We start from the raw sequence: 16,647 nt of genomic DNA, 5'->3' as shown, positions 1-16,647 counted from the left end.
ATTCTTTTCTCCTCCATCTGTTCCCCGGATCCTCTTCCCTCTCGCGGCCTGGCCCCCGCCTCCACGGCATCCCCATTTTCCCTCTCTTCTTTCCCTCCCGCCTTCAATACTTCCTCCTTCCCCAAGTTCCTTCTGCATTCCAATCCCTCTTTCCCCAGCCTGCTTTTCTTCTCACACTGCCCTCCCATCTCTCTCGGCCTTCCCACCCTCTCCCTCCCCGGACTCCCTCCTCCCCTTTCAGTGGACCCCTCCCTTTGCAGCTCTCCCCCAATCTGTTTCTCTTCAGCCCAGCCTCGCCCCATCACGAGTTTCCTTTATCTGTCCCCAGATTCTCCGTGCCTGTCTTCCCCGCCTACCGCCTCACTCATTCCCGGGCCTGAAGGCTGGAAGACGAGACGGAGGGCTGCTTCTCTCCCACCATGCTCCTTGCCCTAACGCTGTGGACGTCGAGTTTCCCTTTGCATTTATTGCGTGCTCAGCCACCAACCGTAAAAAGATCTCCTTGAATCACCCCCAGCCCTTCTGTGATGTTGGCCTTCCTATTTTCACTTTCACAGATTTAAACAATGAGTCTGAGAGGGGATAAATGACTTTTCCAAGGACACTCAGCCAAGAGGATGTGCAGCCAGAAACAGACCCTAGGGCTCAGACTCCAGACCCAGTGCTCTTCCCTCTCCAGCAAAGAGGAATCATCCCTGAGCCAATGTCCCTATTTCATTCTTGCTTTTTCTTTTCTTTATGGTTTTATTTGCTCTCAGGTGATTTCCTTCCCCACACTGCTTTGAGTGTGTGTGTGTGTTCCCAGTCTCCATACTCCCCACCCTCTCACTTTCTTCCCCCTTCCCCCTTTTGCTATTTCATTCCTTCTGCAGGGACCAGTCACCTGACTGCAGGAAGAGGCAGTTTTGCTTCCTTGTTCCCTTCATTCCGGAACTTCCTTAAGGTCTTGGCACTGGCCTCCCCCAGGTAATGGCAAACACCCAAGAGACCTTGTTTCCTTTAATCTTCAAAACAACCTTATGAGATAAAGATTGGATTATCCCCATTTTACAGATAGGGAAACTGAGGCCCAAGCTCACACTGCTGCAGAGTCTGAGCTCTTAACCGCTGGGCTATTAAGCCAGCTTCTCTCCTCTCCATCTCCTCCATGGATGTCCCTTCTGGCCTTATCCCAAGCCTACTTATGCCCCTAGTTTTGGTTTCAAGATTGTCAAGTTCTGAGACTTTAGACTCAAAGCTGCTTTACCATAACCTTTTCTTCCTTCCTCTCACTGTGCTTTAAAATAGTTTGTTTTTTTACTAACTTAACAACATAAAAGGAAATGGAACTGAACAAAAAGATTGTTTTTCAGATTTTTGCCACTACAAGAGACCAAAATGTGTTTGCCTTTATGGGTCCCCTTCCAATCTGTCTCTGTCTTTTGTGTACATGTTATTGCAATCCAGAGATAGATGCTATGTTGTACCCTCCCCTTGTCACTTAACATTATGTCCAAAGCATGTCTGCTGGTCCTTCTTTTCATTTTTTGGTTTAGTTTTGTATTACTGCCAAGGCTGTTTTCTTGGATAGGTCTCCTCTGTGCCCTTCTGTCCCCTCTGCAGGTCTTCAACAGCTCTCTGCCAAACCACAAACTCGAAACCCCTCGTTTCTCACTTGAAGAAGCAACATTTCCCCTTCCGCCTACCTGTCACCCCTGGGATGCACATGGTCTGCTCTGGCCTGGCCTGCAAGCTCTGTACGTCTGCTTCTCTGGTGTCATCCAGGAGAGGCTTCCTCCTTGCCGTCTGTCTCCATCCCTTCCCTGGGGGAAACGAACCCTTGTGGTTTGTGTTATCAGTATTTTAATTTCTATCAGTATGGAGTCTGGTTAATGGTGATTCATGGTTTCAGACCCCCCAGCCAATAAGAAGGCTTCCTCCCTGCAACTGCAGTCCTGTATGTTCTCTCTTCTTTTGGCCCACGGCAATTATTATCTGCCACAAGTTATCAGTAAACAGGAAACAAAGTAATGAGCCTATTTGCTGTGGCTTAGGAGCGCTCAGCGCACTGAATGTAGTCATGGGTAAGAGTAAATGACACTAGGACAGGAACCACAGAGGATGTGGTCTGTCCTCCCGCCGTCAGGATTCCCCTGGGGCAGATATTCTCCTCCTTCATTGCTACCAGCCTCAAGTCCAAGCAAGGAAGGTGCTGGCTCTCCTTTGCCTGAAAGCGCTGCAGTCTTCATGTCACAGGTGAGCAGATGCACAAACTCGGTGGACGGAGCCCAAGGTCGCAAGCCAGTCAGGAATCTATTCACAACTAGGAGACAAGTCTTTCTGACACTTAATCCAATGCTTTCCCTATACTAAAAAGCATTTCATATTTCAAATATTATGACAATGATCCCCAGTCATGTATAAAGCCGTACCTCTTCCTCCCTCATAGATATGCCTCAAGTAGGAATCCACCCCAATGTTAACAAGGACACACCAAGGCCTTTGCTCTGTGGGTATGTGTGTTGTAAAAACAAAGATACGAGAGCAAACTACGAGTCAAACTCTGCCTTTAGACCTTCTCAGAATGTTTTGAGAATTTGAAATAATGCTATAGAAATTTTCAGTCCAGCCTTAGATTCTCTTGGAATTTCTTCAACTGTTTGATCTATGAAGAATGTCAAAAAGTGTGAAAGGTTCTTGAGCTGAAATGAGAAGGTCTGGTGTAGGCACCTTTAGCAGCTTAACTGGCATTCTTTTCATGGTTAGATTTTTTTCCCCCCAAATAGAAGGAAATACAGACAACTGTGCAGTATGGTGTGTCCTGCCCCCCTGTGGACGCTAAGGGAATTACCCGTGGAGAACCAAAACAGGGCTGGACGCGGGAAAGTTTTCAGGGGCTTACGAGATGAGCAAGGAATAGTGACACCTATATTAACATTAGTTTGAGAAATGAGAGAGTCATATATAAGGTGTGTGTAGCAGTTGGCCACAAAACTTCCATAAAGAGAGCTCTACCTGCCCAGAGATACAGGACCAAAAGCAAACAGAATTGCCCTTGCTCTCTGAAATCTGTGCTATTGTTGTCTTCAAAGCATTATTTCATACTAACCCAGGGAGAGAAGATTCTCTTAGATAAATAAAAGAGTTTATCTCAGGGTGGGGAAGGAATGGAGTGGGAGTTTGGGGTTAGCAGATGCAAACTAGGGATACATATATAGAATGGATAAACAACAAGGTCCTACTGTATAGCACAGGGAACTATATTCAATATCCTGTGATAAACCATAATGGAAAAGAATATAAAAAAGAATGTGTATATGTGTATAACTGAATCACTTAGCTGTACCGCAGAAATTAACACAACATTGTAAATCAACTATACTTCAATTAGAATAAATAAATAAATAATAATTTAACTTTTAGTATGACATAACCATTCTGTAAAGTCTCTGGAAATATATCCTAGGAAGGTAGTCTAACACCTGAAATTTGCACAAATGAAATCATTTCTTTAGTTTGCAGTACTGTTTTCATAAGGTCCCAGTTAAAACAAAAACATTCTCGGGTACGATCCCTATTCATATTTTACTACCACTATTATACTATTCTGAATAAATTGACAAACTGATAACCTGAGAACATTAACTACTTGACACCTATATGGTCCAAGAGAAATGAGACTTAAGACTGGCAGGTTTTGATTAAAAGAAGGCTAAGGACAAAAAGGAGTAGAGCAGTGGGTTTAAAAGTCTGCTCCTTTGAGCTTCTAGAGCTTTCGGCAAGAGGAATGAGAAGGAAACCTACCAGGTGAGGTTCCTGTGTCCCACACTTTCTCCAAGCTGAGCAGCCCTGCTCTATGTTTTTGACCTTTCCATACAACTTCATCTGCAAGAAAAAGTCCCTCATAAAAGAAAAAAAAAGCTTAGAGTACTAAGTAATCTTCCTCAAAAGGGGTCAAGGGTGAAAAATGAATGGAGTCCTGAGCGACAGGGAGAAAGGTGAGGACTGCTCTGGAGAGGCAGAGGAAGAGGCAAAAAAAAAAAAAAAAAAAGGGCTCTTAGGAAAGTGTGCACATGAAGATAAAGCTGCTCCTTCACAACTTAGCCTGGGAGGTACCAGCCCCTAATTCCTCCTGCTTCCCTGATGTAATATTGAGACCAATTATGCCACTTGCTCTGTTTGCTCTGGCACTCCCATTCTTTCGCGGGATGCTTCGCAGACAAGTTAAATGAAATGCAATGAAGAGTTGTGCCCGATAATATAACACATCTAACCTCTCTGGGCCTCTGTTTCCCCACTCTATCAGCTGAACGGGTGTGACTCGGACTTCCGGTAGGTCAGCCCCATGCCTGGCACCAGTGCGATGGTACTGAGTTTGGCAGGGAACTCGAGTTCCAGTTCTGGATATTGAAAGAAGCATGAAGACTCACTAGGGGTGTCAAAACGACCAAATCACTGCTCTCCTTGTTTGGTTGCACCACGGGGCACACAGACGTCCAGGCATGATGTAGTTTGCCAACACCAGTGGTTCTTGAAGGGTGGCCCTTGGACCAGCAGTATTAACATCACCGGGAAATTTGTTAGAAATGCAGATTCTTAGGCCTCACCCCAGATCTACAGAATCAGAAACTGGGGCCCAGAGATCTATACTTTAACAAGCCCTTGAGCAGATTCTAATGCAGGCTGAAGTTTGAGAACCATTGGTCTTCACCATGAAATAGGGACAAGCTACCTGCCAAGAACTTCAAGAAATGCTTTGATTTTTGAGGGAAAGTTGTAAAGGAAACACACAGTATGCAACTTTATTCTTAAATGAATGATTCTCTTTCCTAATGAGCGAATAATTTTCATTCCCTGTGCGAACAAGGTGTATTTAATCACCTAGTCGTATCAGGTCAAATTGTGGCTAACCTGGCCAGATTTCTAAAAATAAAAAGGGCTGGGCCCGTTTAGAACCTGGAAAGGAGACAAAATCCATATCAGGATGAAGCAGACTGTAGACACCTTCTTGTATACCATGGATGCTAATGAAAGAGGAGGGGTTTGGAGCAGATGACTAGAATCCCAGCTCTGTCACTTCTTAGCTTTATGAACTCAAAACCTTCTACTTTTAGTTTTGGCACCTCAGATGGAGGTAAGAATACGTCCCTCTGGGGTTTTTATGCAGATTATATACAACAACTTATGTAAATTCTTATTACAGATGTATGTAAGTATGGCGACCATTAATTACTCAACCATTCAGATGTTTTAAATATCAGATAATTCCCTGGTAATTTTACTATTTCTCAATCTTTATGTTTTTGCTCTGGAATTACATTTTCAAACTTCAATCTAACCAGCTCTCATATTCTCTTAAGAACTTCTTTTGTTAAGTAACTTCTCTAAAAAGGCTAAATTTGTTTGACATAGTGAGCTTTTACTGTATTTCACTGTGAATCTGTGGCAACACTTTTCTTCTATAATGATTCGACATGTTTTATGTTTGTCCAAATCATCTAGATTAAAAACACATTGCAGTTCGCTAGTAGGTATTGGGATACTTAAATTGAGCAAAGTGCCTTCTCAAATGAATATCTAGGATGCTTATGAGTGTAAAGATGATTAAATTCTACAAACAATTTGATCTTTGCCAAATCTTGCATAGAAAATTATAATTACATAGGAAATTGTCTTTCCTGTTTAGGATCAGACTTGGTTTTAAAAATTACTACCAACTTTGTCAACATTAAAATAGAAGCAACAAAGATGTGAAATTTCACACAGGGGATCTACAATATTTGGATAATTATAAGCATATGGCTACTTTACATGAGATCTCTGTTAAACGTGTATTTACTAGGGCTCTGGGAAAACAGATGTTCTCAAATTCAGGGCTTACTTACATGTGCTGAGAATGTCACGTTTATTATCAATGTAGCATAATCTATTCTTGCTTTAGAACTCTAAGTAGAATTAGCTAAATGATCGCAGTATCTGTTGTTTATTGCTCTCTCCTCTGTTTGTTAATATCCCAGGCTTTACTTGTAATAGAAATGGCAAAGAACGGTTAACTACTCCATCAAAAGTGGTGAATGCTTTCTCAATCTTTATAGAAACAATTTCATATATTTTGTTAATATTTAGGGCATGAGCCTACACTGACTAGTTTCAATAGATTCTAGTCAAATAGAAATGATTGGTGTAATGACAATTTAATTTCATGTCCTTTTTGAAAATACTTCAATGTATCCATTCCTAGGAATCACTAAAAATAAAGACAAATTTGTTGCCTATTCTTTTAGAATTAATTAAATGAACACTTTAAATGTGAGAAATGGTGGAAACTTCATTTGGAAATTAATAAATATGGGATTTAAGAGTTTGAAAAATCAGTGTAAGCCCTACCTTTCCTCAAAAAGCTTTCCCTCCATGACTTTGCTTCTCACATGCTACGATTATGAAACGCCACAGCTACAACTTATAATGAATTGGTCTTAAAATACAAAGCACAGAGACAGAAAGTAGAATAGAGGTTGCCAGAGGCTGGGGGAAATGGGGAATGGCGAGTTAGCGTTTAATGGGTACAAAGTTTCAATCTGAGAAGAAGAAAAAGTTCTGGAGTTGGATGATGGGGATGGTTGCACAACAATGTGAATGTACTTAATGCCACTGAATTGTACACTTAAAAATGGCTAAAATGGTCCCTTTTTTGTTGAGTATATTTTACCACAATAAAAAAGTACAAAGATTTAATAAAACAATTCAAGAAATGCCCATTTGTAAAATTGTATGCTTAAAACTTTCTAGATAGCTTTGTAGACAATTTTAGCTTTTTAAGCCCTTTACACAGAGCCTGTTAATACGCATAACCAAGAGTGGATTTATACCTATCTATACAAACGTCAAATGGAAAATCGTATTAGTTCTTTTAGGATTAAAATCCAGCCCTTCTTCACCTCTTCAGCTATATCATGGGAACAGTCTTAAATTCCTCTTCTTCTTTTTTTTTTGTTAAATAAGATCATTTCACTTTGCCTTCAGTTATTTCCACTCCTGCCTCTTTGAGACTTTCGGATCACAGCCCCTTTCACCCTGAGCTCTTCCTGTTCAGCTCAGCGATCAACTCTCACTGTCCCCACTCCTGGTCCCTGAGTCTCTCTTTTCATCCCTGCCACCTTCTCTTTCTCCCTGCCTTTTGTTTTACTCTTCCTCATTCCATCACTCACTCTTTCTAGTCATCTCCTTTAACTAGCTGCCATTGGGGACTGAAGCACCTTTTAAAACTTTCCTTTCACATTGATCCTAATTAAAGCACCACATGAATTAACCCTTATATTTTCCACTTTAAGAAAACCACTTGAAACTAATCTACATTCCCTTTATTTAAACGTGTCCCTTGACAGATTTATTTTCCCACAGTGGTCCTGAAAGTGTTGGGGGTAGGGGGAGAACCCTGTCTCCTCCATGAGGATTTTATTGTTTGATATTTGTTTAAATAGAGCATCAAATAAATATGGATTCCTTCCCTGTGAGGTGCATTTTTATGATTGGGCAGAGCCAACACTATGATTCCCTTGCTGCATTTTTTTCAAGGTTCAAATGGCTGCCGGGGATTGTTTCACCCTCTCTTAGAAGTTAGCTCATATTTTAGCAACATTAGGTAGTGCCCAATTTGCCAAGAATAATGCTTTAGGAGTGTAACACAACAATACCTGAAATTATGATTTTAGTTGCTAAAGGTCTCTTCTATAAGCATCTTTTTTTTTTTTAATTTTTATTTATTTATTTATTTTTTATTTATTTACAGCTGTGTTGGGTCTTCGTTTCTGTGTGAGGGCTTTCTCTAGTTGTGGCAAGTGGGGACCACTCTTCATCGCGGTGTGCGGGCCTCTCACTATCGCGGCCTCTCTTGTTGCGGAGCACAGGCTCCAGACGCGCAGGCTCAGTAATTGTGGCTCACGGGCCTAGTTGCTCTGCGGCATGTGGAATCTTCCCAGACCAGGGCTCGAACCCGTGTCCCCTGCATTGGCAGGCAGATTCTCAACCACTGCGCCACCAGGGAAGCCCTATAAGCATCTTGACTTCTCCCGGCATTCAAGGCCTGCTGCAGCCCAGCCCTAACCTCGTCTCCCATCACCCCTGAGCGCACACCTGGCCGTTGTGTTGACACCTGGTGTCCTGTATCCTTCAGACGCTGCCTGTGTTTCCTAACCTCCTACTTCGTGCACAGGCACAGGCCCCATCAGGAAGGCAGGCCTCCCTACGTCCTCTCTACACCTGCTCTTAGCGGTAATAGTTACAGTTTCATGATGCCTGCTTCTACCAAGCCCCTGATGTGGACATCGGGGGTATGGATGCGAAGGGTGAAGCAAGAAACCTGCTTGGGTGATTTTACCAGCTTCCCTGCTTTCCATGTTCCCTGACCACCTACGCGTGCGCACACACACACACACACACACAGACACCTCTTCCTAGAATAAGAAACATTGGTTGGGGTTTATCTTATAGAGGTAATAATGCTCTAGGGCCATATATCACAGACCTTTTCCAAAAAGCTACAAGGAGGTTAATTTGAATCTTTGAGAAACTCCCAACCACCATGACAAGGAGAAACACAGAAAGTCAGATTCGAGGAAGACCTGGGAGATCACCTATTTTAATGAGCCCCAAATAGGGTGTAAAATAATGGTACAGGCTGCCCAGGCACAAATCCTGGCTCTCCCGTTGCAGGTCTACAGCCTCAGCACATAGACCTTAGCAAAACCTCTCCTGGGCTTGACTTCCACAGCTATAATGTCGGAGCAAACACAGCATCTCACTCACAGATTTACAGTGAGGAGTCAATGAATTCGTGCACAGAAAACACTTAGAATAGTGACTAGCACATAGTCACTAGAAACATCTTAGCTGTTAATAATATTATTATTTTACAGACTACAGAAAAGAGGCTGAGGTGGATCCTGTGCAGGGTCTCACAGTTAGTGGCAGAGCTCGGAGAAGAGCTGGTCCTCTTGACTCCCGTTCAGCCAAGTAAGAGAAAGGGGGATGTCCCTTCGTGAAATTCAGAGTGATTTTTAAAGGATGATTCATTAGATCAGAAAGTGGACTGCTCAGGGAGCAGAGATTTTTATTAATGCCTTCTAATCACTTTCCAGCCATGCTGGATTAAAAACAAATGGACAATTTTAATATTGTGACCCAATGTCAAATGCTCTAGATTACAGTGTTTTACAAACTGTCAGTTGTAACACATTAGTGGGCTATCACATCAGAGTAATGAGTAATGGCCAGCAGCTTTTTTTAATTGAAAGAACAGAGTGGAATGGAATAGAATAGAACAGAATAGAATAGAATGACGTTCAAGATGGCGGAGGAATAAGATGTGGAAATCATCTTCCTCCCCACAAATACATCAGAAATACATGTGGAAAAACTCCTACAGAACACCTACTGAATGCAGGCAGAAGACCTCAGACTTCCCAAAAGGTATATATATATATTTTTCCCTATATATATATATTTTTTTTTTCCTTTTTCTCTTTTTGTGAGTGTGTATGTGTTTGCTTCTTTGTGTGATTCTGTCATTATAACTTTGCTTTTACCATTTCTAGGTCCTAGGGTTCTCTCTGTCCATTTTTTTTTCTTTTAGTATAGTTTTTAGCGATTGTTATCATTGGTGGGTTTGTTTTTTGGTTTGGTTGCTCTCTTCTTCCTTTCTTTCTGTTTTTTTCTTTTTTTCCATTTTCTATTATTTTTTAATTTTTTTAATCTATAATAACTTTTTATTTTAATAACTTTATTTTATTTTATTCTTTCTTCCCCCCCCCCCCTTTTCTTTTGAGCTGTGCTACTGACAGGGTCTTGGTGCTCTGGCCGGGTGTCAAGCCTGTGCCTCTGAGGTGGGAAAGCTGGGTTCAGGATGTTGGTCCACAAAAGACCTCCTGGCTCCATGGAATATCAAACTGCAAAAACTCTCCCAGAGAGCTCCACCTCAACACTAAGACCCAGCTCCACTCAATGACCAGAAAACTACAGTGCTGGACACCCTATGCCAAACAACTAACAAGACAGGAACAAAACCCCACCCATTAGCAGAGAGGCTGCCTAAAATCATAATAGGTCACAGACACCCCAAAACACGTCACCAGACACAGTCCTACTCACCAGAAAGAAAAGATCCAGCCTCATCCACCAGAACACCGGCACCAGTCCCCTCCACCAGGAAACATACACAACCCATTGAACTAACCTTAGCCACTGGGGGCAAACACCAAAAACAATGGGAACTACGAACCTGCAGCCTGCGAAAAGGAGACCCCAAACACAGTAAGTTAAGCAAAATGAGAAGACAGAGAAACACACAGCAGATGAAGAAGCAAGGCAAAAACCCACCAGACCAAACAAATAAAGAGGAAATAGGCAGTCTACCTGAAAAAGAATTCAGAGTAATGATAGTAAAGATGATCCAAAATCTTAGAAATAGTATGGAGAAAATATAAGAAATGTTTAACAAGGACCTAGAAGAACTAAAGAGCACACAAACAATGATGAACAACACAATAAATGAAATTAAAAATTCTCTAGAAGGAATTGATAGCAGAATAACTGAGGCAGAAGAACAGATAAGTGACCTGGAAGATAAAATAGTGGAAATAACTACTGCAGAGCAGAATAAAGAAAAAGAATGTAAAGAATTGAGGACACTTTCACAGACCTCTGGGACAACATTAAATGCACCAACATTCGAATTATAGGGGTCCCAGAAGAAGAAGAGAAAAAGGAAGGGACTGAGAAAATATTTGAAGAGATTATAGTAGAAAACTTCCCTAATATGGGAAAGGAAATAGTTAATCAAGTCCAGGAAGCACAGAGAGTCCCATACAGAATAAATCCAAGGAGAAACATGCCGACACGTATTAATCAAACTATCAAAAATTAAATAAAAAGAAAAAATATTAAAAGCAGCAAGGGAAAAACAACAAATAACATACAAGGGAATCCCCATAAAGTTAACAGCTGATCTTTCAGCAAAAACTCTGCAAGCCAAAAGGGAGTGGCAGGACATATTTAAAGTGATGAAAGGGAAAAACCTACACCCAAGATTACTCTATCCAGCAAGGATCTCATTCAGATTCTATGGAGAAATTAAAACCTTTACAGACAAGCAAAAGCTAAGAGAATTCAGCACCACCAAACCAGCTTTACAACAAATGCTAAAGGAACTTCTCTAGGCAGGAAACACAAGAGAAGGAAAAGACCTACAATAACAAACCCAAAACAATTAAGAAAATGGTAATAGGAACGTACATATCGATAATTACCTTAAATGTAAATGGATTAAATGCTCCAACCAAAAGACATACACTGGCTCAATGGACACAAAAACAAGACCCGTATACATGCTGTCTACAAGAGACCCACTTGAGACCTAGGGACACATACAGACTGAAAGTGAGGGGATGGAAAAAGATATTCCATGCAAATGGAAATCAAAAAAAAGCTGGAGGAGCAATTCTCACATCAGACAAAATAAACTTTAAAATAAAGACTATTACAAGAGACAAAGAAGGACACTACATAATGATCAAGGGATCAAGCCAAGAAGAAGATATAACAGTTGTAAATATTTATGCACCCAACATAGGAGCACCTCAATACATAAGGCAAATGCTAAGAGCCATAAAAGGGGAAATTGACAGTAACGCAATCATAGTAGGGGACTTTAACACCCCACTTTCACCAATGGACAGATCATCCAAAACGAAAATAAATAAGGAAACACAAGCTTTAAATGATACATTAAACAAGATGGACTTAATTGATATTTATAGGACATTCCATTCAAAAACAACAGAATACACTATCTTCTCAAGTGCTCATGGAACATTCTCCAGAATAGATCATACCTTGGGTCACAAATCAAGCCTGGTAAATTTAAGAAAATTGAAATTGTATCAAGTATCTTTTCTGACCACAACGCTATGAGACTAGATATCAATTACAGGAAAAAATCTGTAAATGATACAAACACATGGAGGCTAAACAATACACTACTAAATAACAAAGAGATCAATGAAGAAATCAAAAAATACCTAGAGACAAATTACAGTGAAAACACAACGATCCAAAACCTATGGGATGCAGCAAAAGCAGTTCTCAGAAGGAAGTTTATAGCAATACAAGCCTACCTCAAGAAACAAGAAACATCTCAAATAAACAACCTAACCTTACACCTAAAGCAATTAGAGAAAGAAGAACAAAAAAAAGTAACCCAAAGTTAGGAGAAGGAAAGAAATCATAAAGATCACATCAGAAGTAAATGAAAAAGAAACGAAGGAAACAAGAGCAAAGATCAATAAAACTAAAAGATGGTTCTTTGAGAAGATAAACGAAATTGATAACCCATTAGCCAGACTCATCAAGAAAAAAGGGGAGAAGACTCAAATCAATAGACTTAGAAATGGAAAAGGAGAAGTAACAACTGACACTGCAGAAATACAAAGGATCATGAGAGATTACGACAAGCAACTATATGCCAATAAAATGGACAACCTGAAAGAAACGGACAAGTTCTTAGAAAAGTACAACCTCCCGAGACTGAACCAGGAAGATATAGAAAATATAAACAGACCAATCACAAGCACTGAAATTGAGACTGTGATTAAAAATCTTCCAGCAAACACAAGCCCAGGAAGAGATGGCTTCACAGGCGAATCTATCAAACATTTAGAGAAGAGCTAACACCTATCCTTCTCAAACTCTTCCAAAATATAGCAGAGAGAGGAACACTCCCAAACTCATTCTATGAGACCACCATCACCCTGATACCAAAACCAGACAAAGATGTCACAAAGAAAGAAAACTACAGGCCAATGTCACTAATGAACACAGATGCAAAAATCCTCCACAAATTACTAGCAAACAGAATCCAACAGCACATTAAAAGGATCATACACCATGATCATTGGGGTTTATCCCAGGAATGTAAGGATTCTTCAATATATGCAAATCACTCAATGTGATACACCATATTAACAAACCAAAGGATAAAAACCATATGATAATCTCAGTAGGTGCAGAAATAGCTTTTGACAAAATTCAACACCCATTTATGAAAAAAACCCTCCAGAATGTAGGCATAGAGGGAACTTACCTCAATATAATAAAGGCCATATATGACAAACCCACAGCCAACATCATTCTCAATGGTGAAAACTGAAACCATTTCCTCTAAGATAGGAATAAGACAAGGTTGTCCACTCTCACCACTATTATTCAACATAGTTTTGGAAGTTTTAGCCACAGCAATCAGAGAAGAAAAAGAAATAAAAGGAATCCAAATCGGAAAAAAAGAAGTAAAGCTGTCACTGTTTGCAGATGCCATGATACTATACATAGAGAATCCTAAAGATGCTACCAGAAAACTACTAGAGCTAATCAATGAATTTGGTAAAGTAGCAGGATACAAAATTAATGCCCAGAAATCTTTTGTATTCCTATACAGTAATGATGAAAAATCTGAAAGAGAAATTAAGGAAACACTCCCATTTACCACTGCAACAAAAAGAATAAAATACCTAGGAATAAACCTACCAAGGGAGACAAAGACCTGTATGCAGAAAACTATAAGACACTGATGAAAGAAATTAAAGATGATACAAACAGATGGAGAGATATATCATGTTCTTGGATTGGAAGAATCAACATTGTGAAAATGACTATACTACCCAAAGCAATCTACAGATTCAACACAATCCCTATCAAACTACCAATGGCATTTTTCACAGAACTAGAACAAAAAATTTCACAATTTGTATGGAAACACAAAAGACCCTGAATAGCCAAAGCAATGTTGAGAAAGAAAAATGGAGCTGGAGGAGTCAGGCTCCTGGACTTCAGACAATACTACAAAGCTACAGTAATCAAGACAGTATGGTACTGGCACAAAACCAGAAATATAGATCAATGGAACAGGATAGAAAGCCCAGAGATAAACCCACACACATATGGTCACCTTATCTTTGATAAAGGAGGCAAGAATATGCAATGGAGCAAAGACAGCCTCTTCAATAAGTGGTGCTGGGAAAACTGGACAGCTACATGTAAAAGAATGAAATTAGAACACTCCCTAACACCATACACAAAAATAAACTCAAAATGGATTAAAGGCCTAAATGTAAGGCCAGACACTATAAAACTCTTAGAGGAAAACATAGGCAGAACACTCTATGACATAAATCACAGCAAGATCCTTTTTCATCCACCTCCTAGAGAAATGGAAATAAAAACAATAATAAACAAATGGGAGCTAATGAAACTTAAAAGCCTTTGCACAGCAAAGGAAACCATAAACAAGATGAAAAGACAGCCCTCAGAATGGGAGAAAATATTTGCAAATGAAGCAACTGACAAAAGATTAATCTCCAAAATTTACAAGCATCTCATGCAGCTCAATATCAAAAAAAAAAAAACAACCCAATCCAAAAATGGGCAGAAGACCTAAATAGACATTTCTCCAAAGAAGATATACAGATTGCCAACAAACAGGTGAAAGGATGCTCAACATCACTAATCATTAGAGAAATGCAGATCAGAACTACAATGAGGTGTCACCTCACACCAGTCAGAATGGCCATCATCAAAAAATCTACAATAAATGCTGGAGAGGGTGTGGAGAAAAGGGAACCCTCTTGAATTGTTTGTGGGAATGTAAATTGATACAGCCACTATGGAGAACTGTATGGAGGTTCCTTTAAAACCTAAAAATAGAACTACCATATGACCCAGCAATCCCACTACTGGGCATATACCCTGAGAAAACCATAATTCAAAAAGAGCCATGTACCAAAATGTTCATTGCAGCTCTATTTACAATAGCCAGGACATGGACGCAACCTAAGTGTCCATCGACAGATGAATGGATAAAGAAGTTGTGGCACATATATACAATGTAATATTACTCATCCATATAAAGAAATGAAATTGAGTTATTTGTAGTGAGGTGGATGGACCTAGTGTGTCATACAGAGTGAAGTAAGTCAGAAAGAGAAAAACAAATACTGTATGCTAACACATATATATGGAATCTAAAAAAAAAAAATGGTTCTGAAGAACTTAGGGACAAAACAGGAATAAAGACACAGATGTAGAGCATGGACTTGAGGACACGGGGAGGGGGAAGGGTAAGCTGGGACGAAGTGAGAGAGTGGCATGGACATATATATACACTACCAAATGTAAAATAGATAGCTAGTGGGAAGCAGCCGCATAGCACAGGGAGATCTGCTCAGTGCTTTGTGACCACCTAGAGGGGTGGGATAGGGACGGTGGGAGGGTGACGCAAGAGGGAAGAGATATGGGGATATATGTATATGTATAGCTCATTCACTTTACTATAGAGCAGAAACTAACACACCATTGTAAAGCAATTATACTCCAAAAAAGATGTTTTAAAAAAAAAGAATAGAATAGAATAGAATAGAAAATATCAGTATGTCTTGTGCACAGTACAAATATTCTCTTGGAAAACTTTTGTTTGAGGTGTGTGTGCGTACGTGTGTGTGTTGTGGGTTGTCCCTGTAAAATTCTAAGGGATGTGGTTAACACTTTTTAAAATACTTCTTTTAAGAAAGTATTCTCTAACACTTTATAGCAAGGTATACAACTATTCCTTTGGAATAAATGCCCTTTTCTACTAATTCCTTTGCCTGGGTGCTCACCTACTTCAACGATGTCATTCATTCCAGGCAAAGGAACAGGAGAGGGCTTCCCTGGTGGCAAAGTGGTTAAGAATCCGCCTGCCAATGCAGGGGACACGGGTTTGAGCCCTGGTCCAGGAAGATCCCACATGCTGCGGAGCAACTAAGCCCGTGTGTCACAACTACTGAGCCTGCACTCTAGAGCCCACGAGCCACGACTACTGAGCCCCCGCGCCTAGACCCCGTGCTCTGCAACAACAGAAGCCACCATGATGAGAAGCCTGTGCACCACAACGAAGAGTAGCCCCCGCTTGCCACAACTAGAGAAAGCCCACGCACAGCAACGAGGACCCAACACAGCCAAAAATAAAATAAAAATAAAAAATAAATAAATTTATTAAAAAAAAAAAAAGAACAGGAGAACAGAGGAGTCAGGGGACGGGGGGGAGGGGAGGTGCTGGGGGAGGGGGGGAGGGGAGGGGAGGGGCTGTTCATGGCCGCCATTCTCCAGAAAATCCATCCAGGACCAGCCCTAACCATAGACTCCAAGTTTCCAGTGGGACCTGTTGCACTGGTCACATGATTGATGGCTGAAGAAAATATTAGAGGCATCAGCTTGAATTCAAAGAGGATTAAAAGCTGGAGTTAGTGTCTCCTAGGACAGAGCTCACCCAAGGAAGCCAATTAAACAAGCAGATGCTTCTTTAAAGGTTGTCTGCAAAATGTGCAAACTGACAAAATGTTTACAGAATCCCTAGTACTCCACCAGCTAGGTTTACCTTTAACAAATCGTTCCAGTGACTCTACAATTACCACAGTCCTGGGGTTATCTTTCTTACGTGGCTGCAGATGAAAGAAAACCAATAACTGAGGCCAATTAATTCAAGCTGCCATTCTCCCCCACATGAAAACTGAAAGAGATCTTTGCAGCAACTGTCCAAAGTGATTATTTCATTTGAGGCTCTCTTTTATAAAACTCAAATACATA

General features: G+C 40.5%; 1 long non-coding RNA gene across 1 annotated transcript; it reads left to right on the top strand.

Annotated features, from left to right (window-relative positions):
* Positions 1-167: 167 nt before the first annotated feature.
* LOC309615214 lies at positions 168-16,071 on the top strand. Its single transcript, XR_014236637.1, has 2 exons — positions 168-7,700; positions 8,021-16,071. It is a non-coding gene; the product is annotated as an uncharacterized lncRNA (long non-coding RNA).
* The last annotated feature ends 576 nt before the right edge of the window (positions 16,072-16,647 follow it).

Source organism: Balaenoptera borealis (genome assembly GCF_965194805.1).
Source record: "Balaenoptera borealis genome assembly, chromosome: 17".
Lineage (NCBI taxonomy): Eukaryota > Metazoa > Chordata > Mammalia > Artiodactyla > Balaenopteridae > Balaenoptera > Balaenoptera borealis.
This window is presented reverse-complemented; position numbering and strand designations above follow the sequence as displayed.